Source organism: Sus scrofa, chromosome X, assembly GCF_000003025.6.
Source record: "Sus scrofa isolate TJ Tabasco breed Duroc chromosome X, Sscrofa11.1, whole genome shotgun sequence".
Classification (NCBI taxonomy): domain Eukaryota; kingdom Metazoa; phylum Chordata; class Mammalia; order Artiodactyla; family Suidae; genus Sus; species Sus scrofa.
The window spans coordinates 21090465-21113839 of record NC_010461.5 but is presented as its reverse complement, the minus strand read 5'-3'; the positions used below and the strand labels follow the sequence as shown (position 1 = coordinate 21113839).

General features: G+C 44.1%; 1 long non-coding RNA gene across 1 annotated transcript; it reads right to left on the bottom strand.

Moving 5' to 3' along the window:
- Positions 6504 to 17018, bottom strand: LOC110257791. The gene is made up of 3 exons (XR_002340761.1): positions 16770 to 17018; positions 11414 to 11522; positions 6504 to 6969 (listed from the first exon to the last, which is right to left on the bottom strand). It is a non-coding gene; the product is annotated as an uncharacterized LOC110257791 (long non-coding RNA).

The window sequence follows — 23375 nt, the reverse complement described above, 5'->3', positions numbered from 1 at the left end:
TAGGATGGGGGAGACCTGAAGCACAATAGGTAACCCAGGAACCATAAAAAAAAAAAAAAAAAGAAGACAGACACATACATATTTTTGTTTTCTCTTTTGGCCACCTCACAGCATATGGAGTTCCCGGGCCAGAGATCAGATCCGAGTCGAAGTTTCGACCTACAACACCACAGCTGCAGCAACAATGGATCCTTTAACCCACTGTGCCAGGCCAGGGATGGAACCTGCGTCGTGGCACTGCAGAGATGCCGCAGACCCCACTGCACCACAACAGTAACTCCAAGTATATTTTTTAAATCTTAATTTGCTGTATAGTGAAAGGGACCATAAACAAGGTGAAACACTGGAAGAATAGGAATAGAAGAGGAAATCTAAATAGCCAGAAATCATGAATTATGTAATAGTCTGCACAGTCTCAGTGGTCACAAAAATGCATAAAATACAAGTTTTTACCCATCAGATGAGGCAGGTAGAGATTAAAAGTCACATATATCTAATGATGCTGAAGATCTGGGGAAACGGGCACTCTTATATACTATTGGTAGAAGTATGTTAGAAATTTCTTAGAAAGTTTGCAATGTCAATTTTCTTTTCCGCTACTCTCATGCCATGTGGAAGTTCCCAGGCCAGAGACCGAACTCGAGTCACAGAAACGACTCCAGCTGCTGCAGTGACAACACCAGACCCTTAATCCACCGCACAGGGGGACCCCTGTAATCTCAATTTTTTTAATGTCGAATAAATAAATGTTGATATTAAAAACATACATGCCTCCAAACTTTAAAATATTTTGTTCTGTGAAAAATGTCCTTGGTAATTTGATTTTTTTTTTTTTTTTTTGGTCTTTTTAGCTATTTCTTGGGCCGCTCCCGCGGCATATGGAGGTTCCCAGGCTAGGGGTCGAATCAGAGCTGTGGCCACTGGCCTACGCCAGAGCCACAGCAACGCGGGATCCGAGCCACATCTGCGACCTACACCACAGCTCACGGCAACGCCGGATCGTTAACCCATTGAGCAAGGGCAGGGACCAAACCCGCCACCTCATGGTTCCTAGTTGGATTCGTTAACCACTGCGCCACGATGGGAACTCCTGTCCTTGGTAATTTGATGGGGATTGCACTGAATCTGTAGATTGCCTTGGGTAGTACAGTCATTTTGACAATATTGATTCTTGCAATCCAAGAGCATGGTATGTCTTTCCATCTGTTTGTGTCATCTTTGATTTCTTTCATCAGCGTCTTATAGTGTTCTGAGTACAGGTCTTTTGCCTCTTTAGGTAGGTTTACTCCGAAGTATTTTATTCTTTTTGATGCAATGGTAAATGGGACTGCTTCCTTAATTTCTTTTTCTCTTTATTTATTTATTTTGCTTTTTAGGGCCACACCCCCAGCTTATGGAAGTTCCCAGGATAGGGGTAGAATCAGAGCTGCAGCCACCAGCCTATGCCACAGTCACAGCAATGCAAGACCTGAGCCGTGTCTGTGACCTACACCACAGCTCACCGCAATGCCGGATCCTTAACCCACTGAGCGAGGCCAGGGATTGAACCCACATCCTCACTGACACTAGTTGGGTTCGATGTTGTTGAGCCACAACAGGAACTCCTATAATGTGAGAACTTTGGATTCTGGTTCTAAAAAAGTAGCTATAAGGGTATTTCAGGAACAGTTGGGGAAATGTGTATATAAACTGAATATAAGAAGATAGAAGAGGGAGTTCCCATCATAGCTCAATGGTTAACTAATCCAACTAGAAACCATGAGGTTGTGGGTTTGATCCCTGGCCTTGCTCAGTAGGTTGAGGATCTGGCGTTGCCATGAGCTGTGGTGTAGGTCGCAGATGCAGCTCAGATCCCGCGTTGCTATGGCTCTGGTGTAGGCCAGCAGCTACAGCTCCGATTCGACCCCTAGCCTGGGAACCTCCATATGCCGTGAGAGTGGCCCAAGAAATGGCAAAAGGACAAAAAAAAAAAAAAAAAAAAAAAAGGAGAGAACTGTTGATTTTCTAAGGTATGATAATGTTCTTGCAGGTATGTATGAGAAGATGCTTATTTTTCTAGAAAATGCACGCAGAAGCATTTATGAGTAAGGTATCATAATGTCTAATTTAGTGTCTCAAATGACTCAGAAAATAATAAATATTAGGTTTCACTGTAACAAACTACCATTTTGCATGTGAAAAAGAGATGAGCACTGGCAACGTTACATGACACGCCCTGATAAATGGGGGAAGAAGAGCATGAACACAAGTACAGTAAAACGTTAACAATAACTGAATCAGGGTGAAGGTTATATAGGTATTCATTACCATTATTTCACCTTTTTACAATAAAAATTGAAGAGAAAAGGCATATCTATGTCCACTAACCTGTATGGATAGATGATATTTTATCTGGTTTTTGTGGGGGTTTCTTTTGTCTTTTTAGGGCCACACCTGAGTATATGGAGGTTCCCAGGCTAGGGGTCGAATCAGAGCTACAGCTGCCGGCCTACACCACAGCCACAGCAACGCCAGATCCAAGCCGCATCTCTGACCTACCCCATAGCTCACAGCAATGCCAGATCTTTAACCCACTGAGTGAGGCCAAGGATCAAACCCACAACCTCATGGTTCCTAGTCAGATTTGTTTCCACTGTGCCATGACGGGGACTCAGAGGGTTTTGTTTTTTTGTTTGTTTTTTTTTAATGCTAAGAAACACATATAGAAGAAGAAGCTCCCTAGTGGTCAGGTGGTTAGGATTCAGCACTTTCACTGCTGAGGCCCAGGTTCAAACCTTGGTCTAGAAACTGAGATCCCACATCAAGCCACTGCATGCTATGGCCAAAAAAGACAAAAAAAGGAATGTCAGAAATATATATAGAAGAGACTCAAAAACAAGTGGAATAAGGGACAACCTATACATTTCTAGGGACATGTCCAACCATGAAGAAAAATGTTCATTGTGGAGTTCCCGTCGTGGCGCAGTGGTTAACAAATCCGACTAGGAACCATGAGGTTGTGGGTTTGATCCCTGCCCTTGTTCAGTGGGTTAAGGATCCGGCGTTGCTGTGAGCTGTGGTGTAGGTTGCAGACGCGGCTCGGATCCTGCATTGCTGTGGCTCTGGCATAGGCTGGCAGCTGCAGCTCCGATTAGACCCCTAGCCTGGGAACCTCCATATGCCATGGGAGTGGCCCAAGAAATGGCAAAAAGACAAAAAGAAAATGTTCATTGTGAATTAGATGTTTTTTGTTTTGCTTTGTTTTGTCTTTTTTAGGGCCATACCCACTGCATATGGAGGCCCCAGGCTAGAGATCAAATCAGAGCCTTAGCCACTGGCCTACACCACACTGGAACTTGCAGCAACACCGGATCCTTAACCCATTGAGCAAGGCCAGGGATGGAATCCACATCCTCATGGATACTAGTAAGGTTCTTAACCTGCTGAGCCACAATGGGAACTCCTAAATTAAGTTATTAGTGTTTCTCCGAGGATGGTAAGAATAGAGGAAGCAGAAGAAAAGATTAATATCATTAGCTTTATGTATTTCTGAATTGTTTCACTTCTCAAAATAAGAATGTTTTACTTGCAGAATTTTTGAAAACCTAAATACATACACACAATCCACTTAAACAAAATCTCCCAGAAACCTGGAGGATAGATTGTTTTTAAAATGGAGATCTACAAAGATGTCCCCAAGAACTTTTAATCTGTGGGTTTGGTTTTGTTTTTTTCCTTTTTTTTCTTTAAGGACTGCACCTGTGGCATGTGGAAGTTCCCAGGCTAGGGGTTGAATCAGAGCTGCAACTGCAGGCCTATGCCACAGACACAGCAATGCCAGATCCGAGCCACATCCACAACCTATGCTACAGCTTGCAGCAACACCAAATCCTTAACCCACTCGGCAAGGCCAGAGACCAAACCTGCATTCTCATGGATACTACCTGGGTTCTTAACTTGCTGAGCCACAAGAGAATTCCTGTATTTTCACTTAGAACAAGGGTTGGAAAACTATACCCTGTAGCCAAGTCTGACCCTCCACTCATTTTTGTAAATAAAGTTTTATTGGAACATAGCTAGGTCCATTCATTTATATGTTGTCAATGGCCAATTTCATGATTCAATGGCAGTTGTTGAGCAGCTGTGAAAGACTGTACAGCCCTCAAAGCTAAAAATATTCACTGTCAGGTACTTTGCTGAAAAATTTTGCTGATCCTTTATTTAAATGGTCATTTTAACCTATGTCCTAGGTTACCTGGACAGTCTGCCTTAGAGGAGAAGGCTATTAAACCTATTTCAGCGTGCCTGTTTTCAGATGAACTTATAATCACTTCAACCAGAATAAGACTGCCTGAATTGTGACATAGTGAAAAAATATAGGTAGACTTAAAAAGTAGCTTCAGAAAAGTGACATCATCCTTTAATATTAATTTAAATGTTTTAAGTGTATTTTGCCAGTATTTTATATATGTGGCCTGATTTGGTTTTATACTTGTATAAGAGGAGTTCCTGTCTTGGCACAGTGGAAACGAATCCGAGTAGGGACCATGAGGTTGTGGGTTCGATCCCTGGCCTCGCTCAGTGGGTTAAGGATCCGGCGTTGCTGTGAGCTATGGTATAGGTCACAGACATTGCTATTGCTCTGGTATAGGCCAGCAGCTACAGCTTCAATTGGACCCCTAGCCTGGGAACCTCCATATGCTACGGGTGCAGCCCTAAAACGACGAGCAACAAAAAAAATTAAAAAAAAAAAAAGGAGTTCCCGTCGTAGCACAGCGGAAACAAATCCGACTAGGAATCATGAGGTTGCAGGTTTGATCCCTGGCCTTGCTCAGTGGGTTAAGGATCCGGCATTGCCGTGAGCTGTGGTGTAGGTCGCAGACATGGCTCAGATCTGGCATTGTTGTGGCTGTGGCGTAGGTCAGCAGCTACAGCTTCGATTGGACCTGGGAACCTCCACATGCAGTGGGTGCAGCCCTAAAAAGACAAAAAGACCAAAAAATATATATACTTTTATATGAGCTAAAAGCAGGACTTACCACTGATGTTATGTTAGCACACAACAAATTAATTTAACTCAACATTATAGTCCCAAAGAATGGTTTTCTCTTAAAAGGGCCTGAATACTTATGTCTGGAAAGCTTCATAATGAAAGTATGGAATTAATAAATTACATAATGAAAGGAACTATAACTTACTCACATTTGAGAAATATTTCCTTTTAGTGTTAAAAACCACAACCAAGAAAACCGAAGCTAAGAAAACTCTCCCTCTAGGTCTAATTATGAGGGTTAAAGTATTGATTCGAACTTGTATTTGCTATGTGTATTAAGAATATACTAAGTAGGAGTTCCCGTCGTGGCTCAGTGGTTAACGAATCCGACTAGGAACCATGAGGTTGCGGGTTCGATCCTTGGCCTCGCTTAGTGGGTTAAGGATCCGGCGTTGCCGTGAGCTGTGATGTAGGTTGCAGACGCGGCTCAGACCCCGCGTTGCTGTAGCTCTGGCGTAGGCCGGTGGCTACAGCTCTGATTCAACCCCTAGCCTGGGAACCTCCATATGCCCTGGGAGCGGCCCGAGAAATGGCAAAAAGACAAAAAAAAAAAAAAAAAAAAAAAAAAGATTATGCTAAGTATATAATGGGATTTACTTCTTTGGATTTCTTTTTCTAACAAGTGAGTCAAACTTCCACGTGCAGGTTTAGCCCATCTTCCCCTCTGATTCAGAAAATGGCCTATTCGAAATCATTTCCGGACTTCCTCCCATATTTTGAATTTATAACTGAGAAATATATTCTTTTGAGCTTCACACACAATCCAAACACTTCACACACAATTCACAAACATCAACACTCAGTGAATGTCCTAAACTTGAGAACAACACACACAAAAGCTTTGAGCTTCTAATGGAGGAATTTAAGGCTGACTTTTTCTCCAAATGAACTAAAAACCAGGATTTTTTTTTTAAGGCCATCATGTGTGGGCATATTTCAAGCACTTCTAAAAGAGCACTGGAGTTCCCGTCGTGGCGCAGCCGAAACAAATCCGAATAGGAACCATGAGGCTGTGGGTTCGATCCCTGGCCTCGATCAGTGGGTTAAGGATCCGGCGTTGCCATGAGCTATGGTGTAGGTCACAGACGCGACTTGGTTCCCACATTGCTGTGGCTGTGGCATAGCCCAGCAGCCACAGCTCCAATTCTACCCCTAGCCTAGGAACCTCCATATGCTTCGGCTGTGGCCCTAAAAAGCAAAAAATAAAATAATTAAAAATAAAAAAGAAATGAGCACTGGCAAAAATTAACTTCCACAGAGACCTTACAACAAGCACCTCCTGCAAAATGCAGTTGGATTCCATTGGCTCTGCCTCTCAGCATGTTCCTCAACCTGAGAAGCCAGAGAGAGGAAAGCAAGATGCCTGTCTGCAAGGAAGATGATGCAATAATCATGTGTCTACAATTCCATTATGGTATAATTAATCTTAATTACACATTAAATTCTGCCTGAATTAAAAGACTCACATAGCTTGAATCTTGTTTGTGTTGCCTGTAATTTTACCATGTTATTTTGAGAAATGTAAAATAATAAGCCTTCCAAAGCAAAATGGTGAGTTGAGGGACTCTGTTCTCAGGGGCTCTGAACAGCTGAACTCAAGTCATACCAGCCCATTTTTTTCCCAATCCCCGAGGACCAGGTGAGGAGGGTTCTGTGTCCATTTCTCCCATTCCCAGGCTCAGAGGCAGTTGGCATGTGTGGGAGAGGAAGTGCGGATCACATAGCCAGTCATGTGACAGCAGTGGGTGTCACCCACTCTGCTCCTTCTGTTTATGTTTCTCTTCATTGATCTAAAGGCAGACTAGAGACTTGGCACTTGCCTCCTTTTCCGTGCACCATTGTGAGAATTTCCTGAGGTCTCTTTCAATCTTCCCTCTCTTGCTTCCACAGGCACTTATTAACCTTTTTGGAGCTTCTCCAGGCACACCCAGCAACTCCTACAAGAGCAAAGGATCTTCTTAGAAGGCGGAATGCTGCACCCATCGCAGCACCTTTATTATGGTACAAATCAGACACAGCCTATATTATCTGTGGGGCCAGTATCATGAGATCATTCTTCCATTAGTACCTACTGAACCATGGTGCAAATGAAGACTTTTTTTTTCTCCTGTGGAGACAGAAATTCCAATGTTCAACATCTTCCTGAGAGGAAAGAAAAAAGTCTGGAACTATAAGAAAATCTTGGTTTGTAGAAACATAAAAACTCAGTCATAGTTTATACATTTTAGCATGGCACATTCTGACCTGGAGGACAAATTTTGCTTCTCTTTGAACAGAAAAGAAAATGCTCACTAAGTGTCACGCACCTAAAGTGGAAGGCTACCAACAGCACCATACTCTGTGTTATGTTAAAAACTCTCAGAAAAGGAACCAGAACCAAAGTGGCAAGAAAAGCTAGCCAATGCCCTGTGAAAAGGAGAAAGACAACAAATACCTGCCATGAGAAGGATGATGAAAGCACATGGTGGCTAGAAAACACCGAAAGCTTTATCCACTCCATGAAGGCCAGCAGCATATCCATATCCTTCCTAGACAATGTGGTGAAGTGGGACCCTCATGCAAGGACCCTCAAAATCCCAAAGTAACATGTGAAAACTTAGTCTCTTTTTTCTTGATTTTCCCGCATTTTCCAGGGGAGCTACTGAATCATAAATCTTCCCTTTATAAAAGACATACCATGTTCATAGATTGGAGGACTCGATATCATAGAGATGTTAATTCTTCCCAAGAGAGGCCAGAAACATATCCACACGTACACTGTCACCCGGTTTATGAAAAAGGTGGGGGCAATGGAGTACCATCAACATACTTTTTCCTTGATCCAGGTCCTGGTGACAACAGGGTGCTGACTTTGTGAAAACTTAACAAACTTGTACATTTAGGTCATGTACTGCTTTTCTGTTGGTATGTTATTCTTAGACTATAAGTTTGTTTTCAACCCCTTTATAAGAGTTTGAATGACATTTTTCAAAGATTAAACTGTTAGTGTTCAAAACAAATATTTTAAAATATTCAAAATTTGAATGAGTTCAACAGTAGTTTGGTTCGTAGTTTCTCTCTTAAAGAGTTTTAAATACTTTGCCTCTTTTAAATACCTAGGTTCTATTTGTTTTTCTGCATTTGTGCAATGTTCTGGTCTCTTTTCTTGGTCTGTTTCGCTTCCACATTCCTTTTCCTATCCATATACTTTAAGGCAAATGAAACACTATTAACAAGTCTTTTCTATCATGCAATTAATCCTAGTACACCAGGATCCTTTGCTCCAACCACTGTATCAAGCTTCTTTGTTCACAGAAAACAACCAGAACAATAACACTGAAGGAAAAATATAACTTAGTAGGTGCTAAAGTCTCATTTCAAATGTTTCCTCTTAGACCACTGAGAAAATTCTTTCCTTGTCTTCACTGAGAGCACACAGTTCTTCCAAAAGGCCATTGGTACTGGATCTGTTATACCCTCTGCGGTGAAGTTACTTATCTTTAGCTGAATGTTTTCACAGATAACAATTAGGTTTTGCAGGGCACCTTGTAAGAGAGTAATGATCGTTTATTACTTAGCTCCATTTGGAAATCTGCAACCCAAGACTCACTGTAGTCAATAAATAGTGGAAAAAAGGGCATTCTGGCATGAAGACTGTTTATATGTTATACTGGGTTTGTGCTCATATCTTATTAAACTTATTGAAGAGACTTCAAAATCCAATTGTTTTCTATTTCTGAAATTCTACTCACCTGGAGACTCATCCCTAAACAGCAAGATGCATGGCTCTACATATCATGTGTGCCTCTGCAAAATGAGGGGCACAGACAATGGCAACACAAAGATATATTAAAAAATACATAATGTAACTTGTCTTAATATACTTTTCTGAGTCTAAAAATATGCCAGACCAAAAGAAACATATTTACATAAAAAGCAGACAAGGTCAAATAACAAAGAAAGCCCTTAATTAGTTGTAATCAACTTTAATTTGCATACCGTATATAATTCCTAAATGATTGTTAATAATAACTTTATATAATGGACTTCCAATTTTCATGAAAATGGCACATTTTGATAAGCAGACACAAAACCCTAGTACTAATAAGGTTTAATTTGCATACATTAGACTGATTATCCAAACAAAAGGATTACAGTATTACTTCTCCATACCTTTATGTCCTTATTATGCACATTTATTAACTTCACAAAAGCTAGCTGTTAGTGACAAACAATAGCCATGGTTGGAAGAGAAATCTAAGGAATGAATAAGGTACATTTTAATGCTAAGGAGCAAAGTTTATACATCATAAATGCTGAATTTAACTCTTTGTTGGCTAAAGAGGCGAAAATTCCACAAAGGGTGCTTCATCCTCTGAATAAGGCACCTTGTATCTGCTACCTGAAAAAAAAATACCCTAATACACTTCATCACTCCATTTTCATAATGAATTTATCTCAAGCTAGGAAGCCCCGACACTGCAGTATGCTGAGAATTCATGAACAGCCACAGAATTAAGCTTTAAATGTGTACTTCTAGGGTGCAGTGTTAATAAATATATTTCAACAAGCTTAGTTTTCAGCCGAGTAAATAATAATATAGGTGGCATTAGTATTGATATCGGTTCCTAATAGTATCATTTATACCCTGCAATTAAAGTTTAAGCACTAAATAAAGCATTATTAGGAGATCTGGGTTGGCTTTTCTTATATGTGAACACAAATGAAGCTCACGAGTGTTTGGAGAAGAGCCAAAAAACTTGAAACTTCGCCACAAGCTACTTCCGGGGTTTTTCTCTGCGTTTTTTGCTACTTGGCAAGACACAGAACGAGAAACCAGGAAATGGTTTTCAAAGAAGGCGAGAGGAAAGGGAAGTCCCAGGAACTAAACTGAACACCACCATGGTTAACTCTGACCCTTCCGCACATGAGATAAAAAAAGACGGGAGCCATCTAGGAGAAATGTGTACATCTCAATATCCAGTTAGAGTCGTGCTAGTGTTGTGCTGAAAGGTTTATGCTTAAAATACAAGAGAAAAAGACATCTTAACTGAAGGACAAAAGTGTTTAAGACTTCCTGTGTTTCCCATAAACTGCTGCTCCCGGCCCCACAGAGCCGCAAAGTGCCACACCAAGGGCTGTGTTAGGAAGGAGATGCATTTTAACTGACAATCCTGCAGGGAACAGGATTCTCCAACTCTCCCTCCTGCATTTCCAGAACCCAGAAAATACCTGATTCAAGGGATGAGTTCAATGCCCACTTGTCAAATGACCGAATGCTTGTACAGGAAACAACGGCCCTGAGATGCCCTGCCCTCCTCCCCGCCCCAGATGTGTCTTTGCCGGTAGATGCTCATCATCTTTATTTGATCAAGTGTTCTAGGAGCTTCCCTCAACTGCTACAGGTATTTGAGGTGAAACAGCTTTAAATCACAAGAAGACCAGAAGGTTAACAGAAAAATTAGCTCGTCAAAGTGAACAAAGAAGTTCCAATAAATTTTGCTTTCCCCACAATGAACTTAGAACCTTGAAATCAATTTCCAATTGGACAAGTAGTAGTAAATAGTTCTCTATCATCTGGTATGAGAACCACCATGCAAGACCCATACCAAAGCAACCACAAAATGCTACTGCTCTTAATAGAGCCGTTATCGTGACTTTAAATTAGAGTAATAAGAAAAACTTTGAAAATATCACAAAGAAACAAGAATTGTTTTTACCATTCAGTCAATAAACTGATATAAAATGGTGATCGTGCCTCTAATCACTATGATTTTGCCAACCCCAAAGTCATGATCTGAATGTGCCCAAGCAGTTTCCATTGGCTTCAGTGGGTTCACCTACATACAGGACAACACGGAACTGTGGTCCTGAAAAGAATTCTTTAGATGGCAATTTTCTTTCCACCAACTCAAAGGCTGAGCACATTAATCATAGTATTACGTCTTCGATCATCTCTCTCTACGTGTGGATTTTCAAACCAGGGAAATTCTGGCTCAGCGTGGCTGGGGACACGTTCCTCTCAGTCAGGGGCAGAGCTACAGTACAGGGCAGATCCCTCCTCTCTCCCAGGCAGCTGCTCCGTGCGCTACCCCACCCGGCCACTGAGGGAGGCTGCGCTCCTGGACCCAGACCCACTACAAAAGCATAATACAGCTACATGAGGCAGGAAACGAAGCAGGAACCTAACTCCCATTAGCATTTCCTTTGCTCAAACTCAGAGCACAGACTCCCAAAGAAATAAATTCACAGTCCAATTCTCTTTCTACCTTTTCTCTGTGCATTGTGGAAGAGAAATAAAGATCTCTTTGTCAGTTCAGATGGGCGGCTTTTCATGTGCTAGGCTGCAGATCGAGAGCACTTCAGACTCTGCAGAGAACAAAGGCCAGCTTGCCTACTTACCTGATTACGGAGAAACGTCCATCTCTAGCAGTGTCTGTACGTCAGCTGCCGCCGAGATTCAATCACATTCCAGCAAGGCTTCGAACAAAGGTAGGAAACCCACCTCAAACTTGAGAAGATAAAAACGCATAAAATGAAAATGTAAATTATTTTCCTGTTAATCCCATCTACCAAGCCCCAAATCTCGGGGGCCTAAGGGGGCTAGCTAGAGCTGGAGCCAGGCTCCAAATGGATCATTTGAAACACTCAAATTCTGTGCATAACATTGTATCTCATCTACTTGCATGAGGATATAAATGCATTGTACATTAGTTTGCCTGGGATATGACGCTACAGAACCTACCATCTTTAGTGTGCTAATTCCATTATTGAATATTCTTCCTTCCTCTCAGTGAAGACTTATCCAATCTTCTTTTCACCACCACAGTATTCTCTAAGAGTTAAAACCGAATTACTTCATTAAAGTTAAGAATGCTAGATAGAAACAAATCCTTCTGATGAATTTCTAACTGTTTTTAGAAGCAAGGATGGGAGCTGGAGATGGTAAATTTTGTGCTTTTTGTTTCCTTTGCCGTAGCCCAGGATTCCAGTTTGTGAAACTGAGACGACCCATGACTTACCAAGTGATCAAGGTTTTAGGGGAAAAAAGCATTTGCCATACACAGAGCTAATGTCACCACACCATCTGATAAGACAATGATACACGCAGGGATATTTTATCTATGCCTCGGGTGACCAAGAACCCCACGGCACGCAGGACAGTCCTGGGTTTTGCCTGTTGTCTCGGAGAAGTACTAATAGTTCTCCTTTCCAGACTTCAAGGTGTCCTGGTTTGGAAGATAAAGTGTATAGCCCATTTAAGCTATTTCCCATCAGGAGCATATGTAAGCAAGTATGGAGAAACATTTTTATAGATGTCTGTGTTGAGGGCCCTTCTCAACTTCTAAAAGTACAAGTTCAACTTCATATTGATAAACCACACTATTGAAAGGACCCTATGGGACAAGAGCCTTTATAGTTCTCTCGTGGCACAGTGGGTTAAGGATCCAGCATTGTCACTGCTGTGGCTTGAGTCGATGCCGTGGCACAGGTTTGATCCCTGGTCCAGGAACTTTCACATGCCGCAAGAGTAGCCCAAAAAAAAAAAAAAAAAAAAAAAAGCCTTTCCATGTCCCCTATTTCTTGTTCATAGGAAAAAGACTTCAGCCTCCTAGACTTCCCCTGAGTACCAAAGGGGAGATTTAAACAGTTGCTAACCGAGGAAGAGGGGATGCAGAAACAAAGGGGGAGCAGTCAAAAAACAATGGTGCAGCCTTGGGGCAGGGAGCTGGTTCCACCTCAAGGAATATACATTACAGTATTTCTGAGCCCTTCTGCGGGAACTAAGGCCCCCATCCTGGTGGAGGATGGTAGCTTCAGGCTGAGCACCAGATTCCTGGAACACCCCTCTGTTTGCTCACCACCAACAACCAGAAGAAAGTCACACACGCTGCCCTCACCCCAAATTTTGCCTATAAAACTTCTCCCTGAAAACCATTGGGAAGTTTATGCTTTTTGAGCACGAGCCACCCACCCTCCTTGCTCAGCCCTGAAATAAACCTTGCTCTCCTCCAAACTCCGACGTTTTGGTTTGTTCGGCCTCAGTGTGCGTCAGGCACAGGAACTTGTGTTTAGCAACACTATATCAATATTTCCTTTGGACACTTCAACATTTGAAAATCAACTTCAGGTATTTTCATTTTCTTTTGGATCCATTCAACAAGACCCTTACACTGTGAGCAGAGATTTTAGCATCCTTATTTACAGCTAAGACCAGGATCGTTGATGTGCCTGAGACCAGACAGTAAGGCTTCCTTATTCCTACTCTAGAGGTGCTTTTTCTTGCAAGCCAGAATAGAAACCTATGGGATAGAATTGAGAGCTGACTTTTTTAGGTTTTTTTTGTTTGTTTTTTGGCCAGGCCCACGGATCAATCTTGTGCCACAGCAGCAGCCCAAGCCAAAACAGTGACAAAGCTGGATCCTTAACCCACTGTGCCACCAGGAAAGTCCTCATTCAGCTAGTTAAAAATTTTAACTCAGGCTTACTTTCCTAGCAAAAGTAGGCCTTGGAAACAAACTCTACAGTTTTTGTTTGTTTGTCTATTTTTGCGGCCTGACAATGGCCTTTTCACAAGAATTCAATTTCCTATCTCTCTGGATCAAATCAAATTATAGTGTGCAATTGGAGTTCCCATCGTGGCTCAGTGGTTAACGAACCTGACTAGCATCCATGAGGACGCGGGTTCAATCCCTGGCTCGCTCAGTGGGTTAAGGATGCGGCGTTGCCCTGAGCTGTGGTGCGGATCGCAGACGGGGCTCAGATCTGTTGCTGTAGCTGTGATAGAGGCAGACAGCTACAGCTCTGATTTGACCCCCAGCCTGGGAACTTCCATATGCCACGGGAATGGCCCTAAAAAGACAAAAGAAAAAAAAATTATAGCATGCGATTAAAACAAGATTTTTTAAATTATAAAAATCAGTGAGGTTTGGACAGTAGAAGGCAAGGGACAAAGGACAGCGTCTGTAAGGCTTTCCAAGTGAATTCAGACAAGTTGTTAAAGTCCTGAAGCTCTGTTCTCTAAATTAAAGAGAAATGGACCAGAGCACATTTTCCACCACTGGGCATTTCCTAAAGCGCTATCTGACTAGTAGTTTCTTTACATCCATCCTAGAGGCACTGGGATCTGGGATCTAGATCACCATGGAGCACTGAAGACTGAAGGTCCTCTTGCCTTGGCCTTGACATGGTGCCCTCCTGGTTCTACCTCTCTTGGCGACTCCACATTCTTCTCTACCAGACTTTGGAATCTGCTCTTTCATCAGGATTCCTTGCAGCTTGGCCCTAGACCCTCTTCCCTTCTCATCCATCCACAGAAGCTATCAACTGGCAGTGGTGATACACTTCTAATACACGTGTTTTGTTTGGCCCTGATCAACTTTTTTAATTGAGCCAACATTTGAAACCAAGACATTGGCGGCAAAATCCAGATTCCTGGCCTCAGCTGAAAAATCCATGCAATTATCAGATGGGGGAGAGCAGACAGTCCCAATCACTGAGTAAAACAAAATAAGCATCTGGCCCACATTCTGCTACCTGCCTGGCCCCTGTGGGCATTGCAGTTTTCAATCTCCATTCCACATACCTACCATGGCTTCAGGGATCCTCTCTCTGCACGCTAACAATGCCCAGCTCCACACATCTGCCTGTCCTGAGGTCCGGATCACAGATCTGTGTGTCCACTAAGGTCCAGACACACACATCACATGTCCTCTGCGGTTATCCTCAACATATATGCCCTCTGTGGTTATCCTCAACATATATGCCCTCTGTGGTCCAGGGCCAGAGATCCAGCTGCCTGTCCAACATCTCCAAATGAATGATAAAAACAAGGGCATCCTGTATGCACCATCTCCAAAACTGCTCTCTCTTCCAAATCTGACCACCAGTGTGGTTTATCTCAGGGAAAAAAAAAAATGTATTCTTTCAATCTAGACATCTGAGCATCACATCAGACACCTCCTTGTCCTTCAACCTCTACATTCAATATTCATCAAATTCTACTGATTTACCTCCAGAACACCTTTCTAATGCTACCATATTCACTTTATCCACCCTGGGTCATACCACCATCATTTCTGTCCTAAATGATGCAGTCGTTTCCTAATGGGTCTTCCCACATGCATACCTGCTCCTTTCCAATTCATGACCCTGATTAAATTTTTCAAGGGCTTCCCATTATTTCGCATCCTTAAGGAAGACCTCCAAATCCTTTATGAGCTGACTCTGTAAATTCTTCCGGTACCAGTACCATTTTCCCTGAACATTCTCCTCTAAAACTTCACTGGCCTTCTCTCAGTTCCTTTGAAGATGCAGCATTCTTTCCTGCTGCAAGGCCCTTGGGCAAACTTCTCTCTACCTGACGCTTATCACCCACTGCTCCCCAGTCTGACCAGGTCAGTCCTTCACAAAATGTTTTACTATCATGGTAGAGGAGCATAACGTCTGTACAGCACACCGGAAGAATAAATAAGACCATCCACAGAGACCACCCATCCTTGAGTTATGCCACAGCCCCCAAGTCTAGCTGGCCCTGAAGGCCAAAGAGAGCAATTTCTCAGCTGGCCTATGTAACCCACATTCATCACTGTGCCCCAAAAAACCTGTTAGGAGATACTTAGTGCCCAAAGGGGTGGTTTTCAAAGTGTGGTCCCTGAATGGCAGCATCAGTACCATCTGGGAACTTGTTAGAAATGCAAATCAGCTCCACCCCAGACCTACTGAATTAGAAACTCTGGGGTGAGGCCCAGCTGTCTGTGTTTTACAAGTGTTCTGGATGATTCTGACGCACACTAAAATTTAGAACCACTGCTCTAGATAACATGGTAGGTAACTCCTGCTCATCTCTAGAGTCCCTCACCTCATCTAGAAAGTCTTCCCTGACACTCACACTAGATCAGGTACCCCTGCTGTTTATTTTCATAGCACAAAGTACTTGTTTATCGCAAGACATGCCCCAAGTGCTACCAATTCATTATTTGTGTAATCTGTTTCATGTCTCCACAACACACTGTAATCTCTATGAAGCTAGAGACCAATTTTGTCTTACTTTACTTTGTGTTAGTTCACTGCAACGCCAGGGATCCAAGCCGCAACCTTATGGTTCCTAGTCGAATTCATTTCAGCTATACCACGACAGGAACTCCTGTCTTATTTACTTAGATCCACAGTGTATGGAGAAGTGTTGGGGGTGGGGAAGATACTTTAACAAGAACAAGGAAACATTTGCTCTTTCTGACGAGCCCTCAAGGCTTTTAAAATATCGAACAGGACATTCTCTGCCAAGGCGTTTAGACGCTTAAGTTCAAGACCTTCCTTGACGTTGAGTGCACAGAACGCGTAGCTCAAAGGAGAGAGAGACTCACCAACAAAGGCGAGCAGCTGAGACTCAGCGGTGTGATATTAACTGCTGCGTTGCTGGGGAAAAGGACCCACGGGCCATCAGCCGGCCTGCCTGCTGAGGCAAAGTACTTTCCTTTTGGCCCTTCTGGCCCCAGACCGCGTGTGCTCTGCGCAAGTGAGAACCCTCTAGGCCACCATCCTTCTCCTGGACTGGTTGCAGGGGCCTCTGCGGTCCCAAACAGGCCCACTGGCTAGGGTTCCTCCAGTCACTTGGTCCCTGACCTGTCTGTGTGCCGGGTAAACCGAGGCTAACCAGCTTTCAGTCTGCCTGCACGCTGTGGAAGTGAGATCCCTTCGGACCAGCTTATAGGCCTGGCTTAGAGTGGAGCCGAGAGGTCTTGATGCTAATAATTACCTGCCCGTGTGCTGGGGCGTGGGAGCCTTCTCGACCACCGTCCTTTCCTCCTGTTGGTGCATCCGGTTCCCTTACGGCCACTCACTGAGGATCGCTGTAGAACCAATTCAAGGCCCTTCTGACCACCAGCTGGCCTGAGATACATGTTTCTGTGGATCCTACCGGACCCCAGATTGTGGCAGACGTGCTGTGGAAGACAAATGCCTTTCGGGGACTGTTTTTCTTGCAGCACCTTGGTGTCTCAAAGGCCCTTCCGGTCTCCAACCCGATCCCTCTCCAGTGTGGGTTCCGCAGGTCATTCGGCCCCCCAGCCTCTCAGTGCGCTGGGGAACTGTCAGCCGTTCCAACAGTTCTCCCCACGCACCACCCCCCTCCCCCGCCACAGCTGTGCAATGAAAGCCCTCTTGGCCACCATACCGGCCTCACTTGCTGTAGAGCCGAGGGCCCTTCGTGCCTTCATCAGCCTTTTTTGAGAGCGCCAGAGCCCTCTCAGCTACCATACTATCTGCATTCTGGTGTCCCGAGAGCCCACCCACTAGGGATTCCCCCCCCCCCCGGTCATTTCGTCCCCCTGCCTGCCCTGGTGCTAGAAAACAAGGGGTCATCCAGCCATCGGCCTGCCCACGTCAGGCTGAGTGACAAGCACCTGTGGCAACTGCACAGGTGTCCCCCACTAGGGAGCCTAGGGCGCCTCTGGCTACATACTTGCCTGTGAGCTATTGACTGAACTCTTTCAGCCGCTGTCCCTCACGTGCACCCATAACATGGGGGCCCTTCCACTCCCTTCTGGCCTCGTGTTGGTGCCATGGACCCTTCAACTCAACAGCCAGGCCACATGCCATGGTGCCCACCTGCATGGGTGCTGGAGCATGGAAGGCCCTTCCAGCTGTCAGCCTGCCCTGTGCTGTGGGATGGAGAGACTTTTGAGCCCTGGAAGGCCCTTTCCACCTACTAGCCCCAAACCCAACCCGCCTGACAGCTGGTGGTCAGGGGTTCCTTAGAGCCCTCACAGGGACTGGAGTCACAGGAGAGTGGGAGCCCGCGGGGCACTAGCCTGCCCACTTGCTGTGGAACCTACAGCCCTGTCGGTAACCACCTTTCCTCACGCTGTTTCTCCAGGGCCCTTCTGCCACCATCAGTTCCCACAGTCAGTCCTTTGTGCTGGTGACCTGGGGGAACCTTCGGGCCGCCAGCGAGCCACACAGCAGGATACCAGGAGTCCTTTTGGCCTTCAGATTGTCTCCTCGCTGCAGAGCCAAGTGTCCTTATAGTGCAAAAGCAGCTATAGACTAGATGTAAATGAATGGGCATGGCTGGATTTGGCTCACAGGTATATTTTCCCCTCCCGTAACCTATAATGCTATAGAATTCTCTAGTTTTAGCCAGGAACATAGCTATACAGAATAAATTTTACAGTCCAAGCCTCCTGGCAGCTAAGTGTGACCATGTGTCTTTGTGTAACTCCTAAACCATGCCCCCAAATGGAAGAGACATGATCTCTCTTTCCTCCTTCCCCTTCCTGTTGGCTGGAATGTTGACAAGAGCCACCTTGGGTCATACAGATGAAAGCAACATCCTAGAGACAAAAAAGAAGCAAGATAGGAGACTGGGGCCTGGATGTCACCCCAGAGTAGAGCTATCTACTCTCTCAGCTCCAACTTTTATATGAAAGAAAAATAAGCTTCCAGGAATTCCTGTCAGGGCTCAGTGGAAAAGGAATCTAACTAGCATCCATGAGGACTCATGTTTGATCCCTGGCCTCGCTCAGTGGATTAAGGATCCAGTGTTGCCTTGAGCTGTGGTATAGGTCACAGACGCTGCTCAGATCCAGCGTTGCTGTGGCTGTGGTATAGCCCAGCAGCTACAACTCTGATTTGACCCCTAGCATGGGAACATCCACATGCTGCGGGTACAGTCCTAAAAAGCAAAAAAAAAAAAAAAAAAAGAAAGAAAGAAATAAAAAAATAGAAAAGAAAAAGAAGCTTCCAACTTGTTTAAACCTCTACTGTCACCGAGTCACACACAGTCCAAACCCCATTCTAACAAATGTGCCTGACGTCACCAAAAATTAAGGAGTTCATTCATTTCAACCTCTCAATAACAATAAAAATCAAAGACAGGGACCCAAGCATGAGAATGAATATGAGAACTATGTCTTGAAGTTTTTGGCTTCTATCTTCTCTGTTACCATCCTCTCTTTTAAACCACTGTCCACTCTCCAGCTTAAAACCTCCAGTGTTTTCCAGTGCTCTTAAAACACAGACCAGGGCAGTTCCCGTCTTGGCTCAGTGGTTAGCGAATCCAACTAGGAACCATGAGGTTGCGGGTTCGATCCCTGGCCTTGCTCAGTGGGTTAAGGATCTGGCGCTGGCCGTGAGCTGTGATGTAGATTGCAGACGTGGCTCGGATCCCACGTTGCTGTGGTTCTGGCATAGGCCGGTGGCCACAGCTCCGAATCGACCCCTAGCCTGGGAACCTCCATATGCCGTGGGAGTGGCCCAAGAAATGGTAAAAAGACACACATGCACACACAAAACACAGACCAAGAAGGTCCCTTGTGGTATAGAGGGTTAAAGATCTGGCATTGTTGCAGCTGTGGTGCAGGTTGCAACTGCAGCACCAGTTTGATCCCTGGCCAGGGAACTTCCACATGCCATGGGTACAGGAAAAAAAAAAAAGCACCATAGACCAGACCCAGACCCACAAATGACCTTCTGTTCTCACCTCTACCACCCTCTCCAGCCTCAGCACATACAACTCACTTCACCCTCTCTAGCCGCACCACCCTTCTTCCTGTTGTACTTGCCATTGCTCTTCTGCATACTCTCACCTCTGCCTGGGATGCTCTTCTTTTGTACCCTCATCACTGAGTTCATCTGAGCCCAACTTTCAGACCTCAGCTCATCCCTTCCAGTCCCTGACCTCGGTGATTTTGGCAGAGGCCACATTATGGGCTGTCCTGGTACCATGAGACTGCTTGTCAAGGGCTTGTCACAGTCACGATTTTCCATTGGCTTTGTGATTCTTTGCTTAACTGTAAGCTATGTGGGGGTAGGACCTGTGTCTGATTTTGCTCACCACTGTAGCCTGAAGCAGGGATCCCATGAAGCAGGAAAATGAATCATCATGACATAGTCCCCTAGTACAAAAGCAAGGTAACATGATTCATAATGGAATTTGGTCTTGACCCGTGTCACTTAGGATTATCAGCTGTGTAGAATAGAAAAAGGAAAAAAAAAAATGGCTTAAATCAGCTAAGAAATTTATTTCCCTCTCATATAAAATACGTGTGGAAGTAGGGGCATCAGGGCTGGAGTATGATAGCTCTGTAAGTTGCCAGGGATCCAGATACCTTCTGGCCAGTCATTCTGCCATCCCTCGGATGTGATTCTTGTCATTATGGTTCAGTGTGGCTGATAGTGCTCCAGCTATCGTGTCTCTTCCAGGCAGCAAATTTGAGGAATGGAGAAAAGGGCCTGCCCTCTTTCTTTTTTAAAAAAAAGTTTTAGAGTTGATTTGCAAAGTTGTGATCATTTCTGCTGTAAGACGAAGTGATTCAGTTATACATGTTCACACATCCATTCTCTTTGATTCTTTTCCCACATAGATTATTACAAAATCCTGGATAGAATTCTCTGTGCTATACAGCAGGTCCCCGTTGGCCAATCATTCCATATACCTCAGTGTGCATAGGCCAGTCCCAAACCCCTCGTCCCACCTCCCACCTTTGGTAGTCATAAGTTTTTCAAAGTCTATGAGTCTGTTTCTGTTCTGCACATAAGTTCATTTGTATCCCTTATTTATTTATTTATTTACTCAATGAAATTTTTTACATTTACAGTATCCATTTTTTAGATTCCACGCATAAGCGATACCATATGATGATATCATATTATGCCCCCTTTTAAGTTGACTTCCTAGAAACCCTGCACGACACATCCTTACCCACTCTTAGTCAAATTGGCCACACTTCCTTGAAAGAGGCTATACTACGTGTCCAGGTAAAAATCAGTGCTTTCCCTCCCTAGTAAATTGCGCTAAAAACAGTGACTTAAAATAACAACGACCAGGAGTTCTCTTTTGGCTCAGCAGGCTAAGGATCTAGTGTTGTCACTGCAGCAGCTTGGGTTGCTGCTGTGGGGAGGGTTCTATCCTTGGCCCAGGAACTTCCACATGCACAGCCAAAAAAATAAAAAAAAAAGTTAGGAAACAGAACAACAGCCATTTTGTTCTCTCTCATGGGTCTGTCAGTTTAGTGGCCTCAGCTGGGCAGTTCTGCTGGTCTCACTTGGGGTCTCACACAATTGCAGTCACCTAAGATGCTGGGATGTTGGACCCCTCTTCTCTCCACATAATCTCTTGCCAACAGCATGGAAGGCCTTCTAGAAGCTTAGACATAGGATCACTTCCCTACTTTCTACTGGTCAAAGCAGTCACAAAGCCAGTCCAAATTCAAGAGGAAAAATAAACTGCACTTATTTCTTAAATTTTTTAAATTTGTTATGGCCGCACTCACAGCATATGGGAGTTCCTGGGCCAGGGACTGAATGTGAGCTGCAGCTGCAGCAGTGCCAGATCCTTTAACCCACTGCGCTGGTCCAGGCATCAAACCCGAGTCTCCACAGTGACCTGAGCTGCTGCAGTCAGATTCTTAACCCACTGTGCCACAGCAGGAACTCCACTTCTTTTTGTGGGGAGTGACACAGAATTTGAAGCCCTCTTCAATCCTTTACCAGGAGAATGGATATTTGGAGACAATTAGCAGCCTTTATTTCCTATCCCTCAAGACAAACCATCTAGCAGACCAAGAGAGGACCATGGCTATACTCATGAAAAGAAACACCAGCCATTATGCTTAGAATCTAACAGAAATCAGAGTAAGACCACTGATTACCTCCCAGTCCCCTTCAAGCCAGCTCTTCATCAAGCCCTAGTAAAATTTCAAAACACTAACTGTGGGCAAAATAATCTGTAGCCAACATGAATAAGCAATTAAGAACTGACAACTCCTAGGAGAGGAAATACGAGTGGCCAATTGTCACATGAAAAAAAATACTTAACCTCACTAATAATGAAAGAGATGCTCGTGAAAACAATAATAAGCTTTTAGGTTTTGTTCATCAAACTAACAACATTTAACAAGATCGAAAATATCTGGTGTTGGAGTTCCCGTCGTGGCGCAGTGGTTAACGAATCCGACTAGGAACCATGAGGTGGCGGGTTCGGTCCCTGCCCTTGCTCAGTGGGTTAACGATCCGGCGTTGCCGTGAGCTGTGGTGTAGGTCACGGACTTGGTTCAGATCCCGCGTTGCTGTGGCTCTGGCGTAGACTGGTGGCTACAGCTCCGATTGGACCCCTAGCCTGGGAACCTCCATATGCCGCGGGAGCGGCCCAAGAAATGGCAAAAAGACAAAAAAAAAGAAAATATCTGGTGTTATCGATGTTATTTGTGGGATCCTAAAGAGGAATGATCCTTTTAAAGGGCATTTGTCAATACCCATAAAGTTCAGTCTATACACACTTTTTTTTTTTGGCCACGCCACAGCAGCGACCCAAGCCATCAATGACAATGCCATATCCTTAGCCCACTGTGCCACGAGGGAACTCTCTGTACATAGCTTTTAATGGAATAATTCCAATCACAAGTCAATATTCCGTAAAAATAATTGTATGAGTGTTCAAAAATATATGCAAAACAATATTCCTTTCAGTATCCATATATCACACAAAGTCAGGTGACTTTCATTTAGCATCTGCAGTGTATGCTCTGGGTTCTTTATCATTCCTGCTTTTTTGGGTGAGGAAACTGAGTCTTGAGAGGTTAATTAGGCTGCCCAAGGCCACACAGCCAGGAAGCAGAAGGCTTCAAAAACCTTTTCAAGCATGGCAGATGTCCATTGCCTCAGGAAGACCTTTCTTCTCTTTCATCCTTGCCATCTTGCTGCTGTGTCAAGCCACTGGGGAGGCCAAGAGATAGAACTGCCCGGGTGAGGGGGGAGTATTACCGAGCCTGGGGTTAGAAGAACTAAAGTCAAGTATATGGCTATTTAAGTAAAAAACTTTTGAGGGGGAGAAAAAGCTATAATACATAATGCTGGCAAGGTTGTAGTAAAACTGATACATTCATATATTGCTAGTGGTGGTGTAAATTGGCTCAACTAGTGTGAGAAATTTTTGGCAGTGTTTCAAAAGAAACCTTAAAATGTTCACACTCTTTTGATCAGGAATCCCAGTCTTGGGAAATTAGCTCAAGGCAAAAATGCAAAAGAATAGTTAGGAGCACCCAGAGTTTCATTATAATGTTATTTGTAAGAGCAAAAACAATTAAAATAACAAAAGTCCAATATGGGGGAATGCTGAAACCACGATTAAGGCTTTGTACTTGACAAGAACCACAGCTGTTCACCTTTTTTCTCTGAGTCCTTTGGCTCCTCCAGCCCTGATCCTCACACAGCCCCGGGTGCTTGTGTGCAATAAAACAACAACAATCCGCAAGGCGTGCTGAACTCTGTGGAACCAGAATGGAATCAGCCCAATGTTTTCTTCACATCGAACAAACTGAGAACGCGCTCCACCTGCCCTCTTTTAGCTCTGCATAAGTCTCCA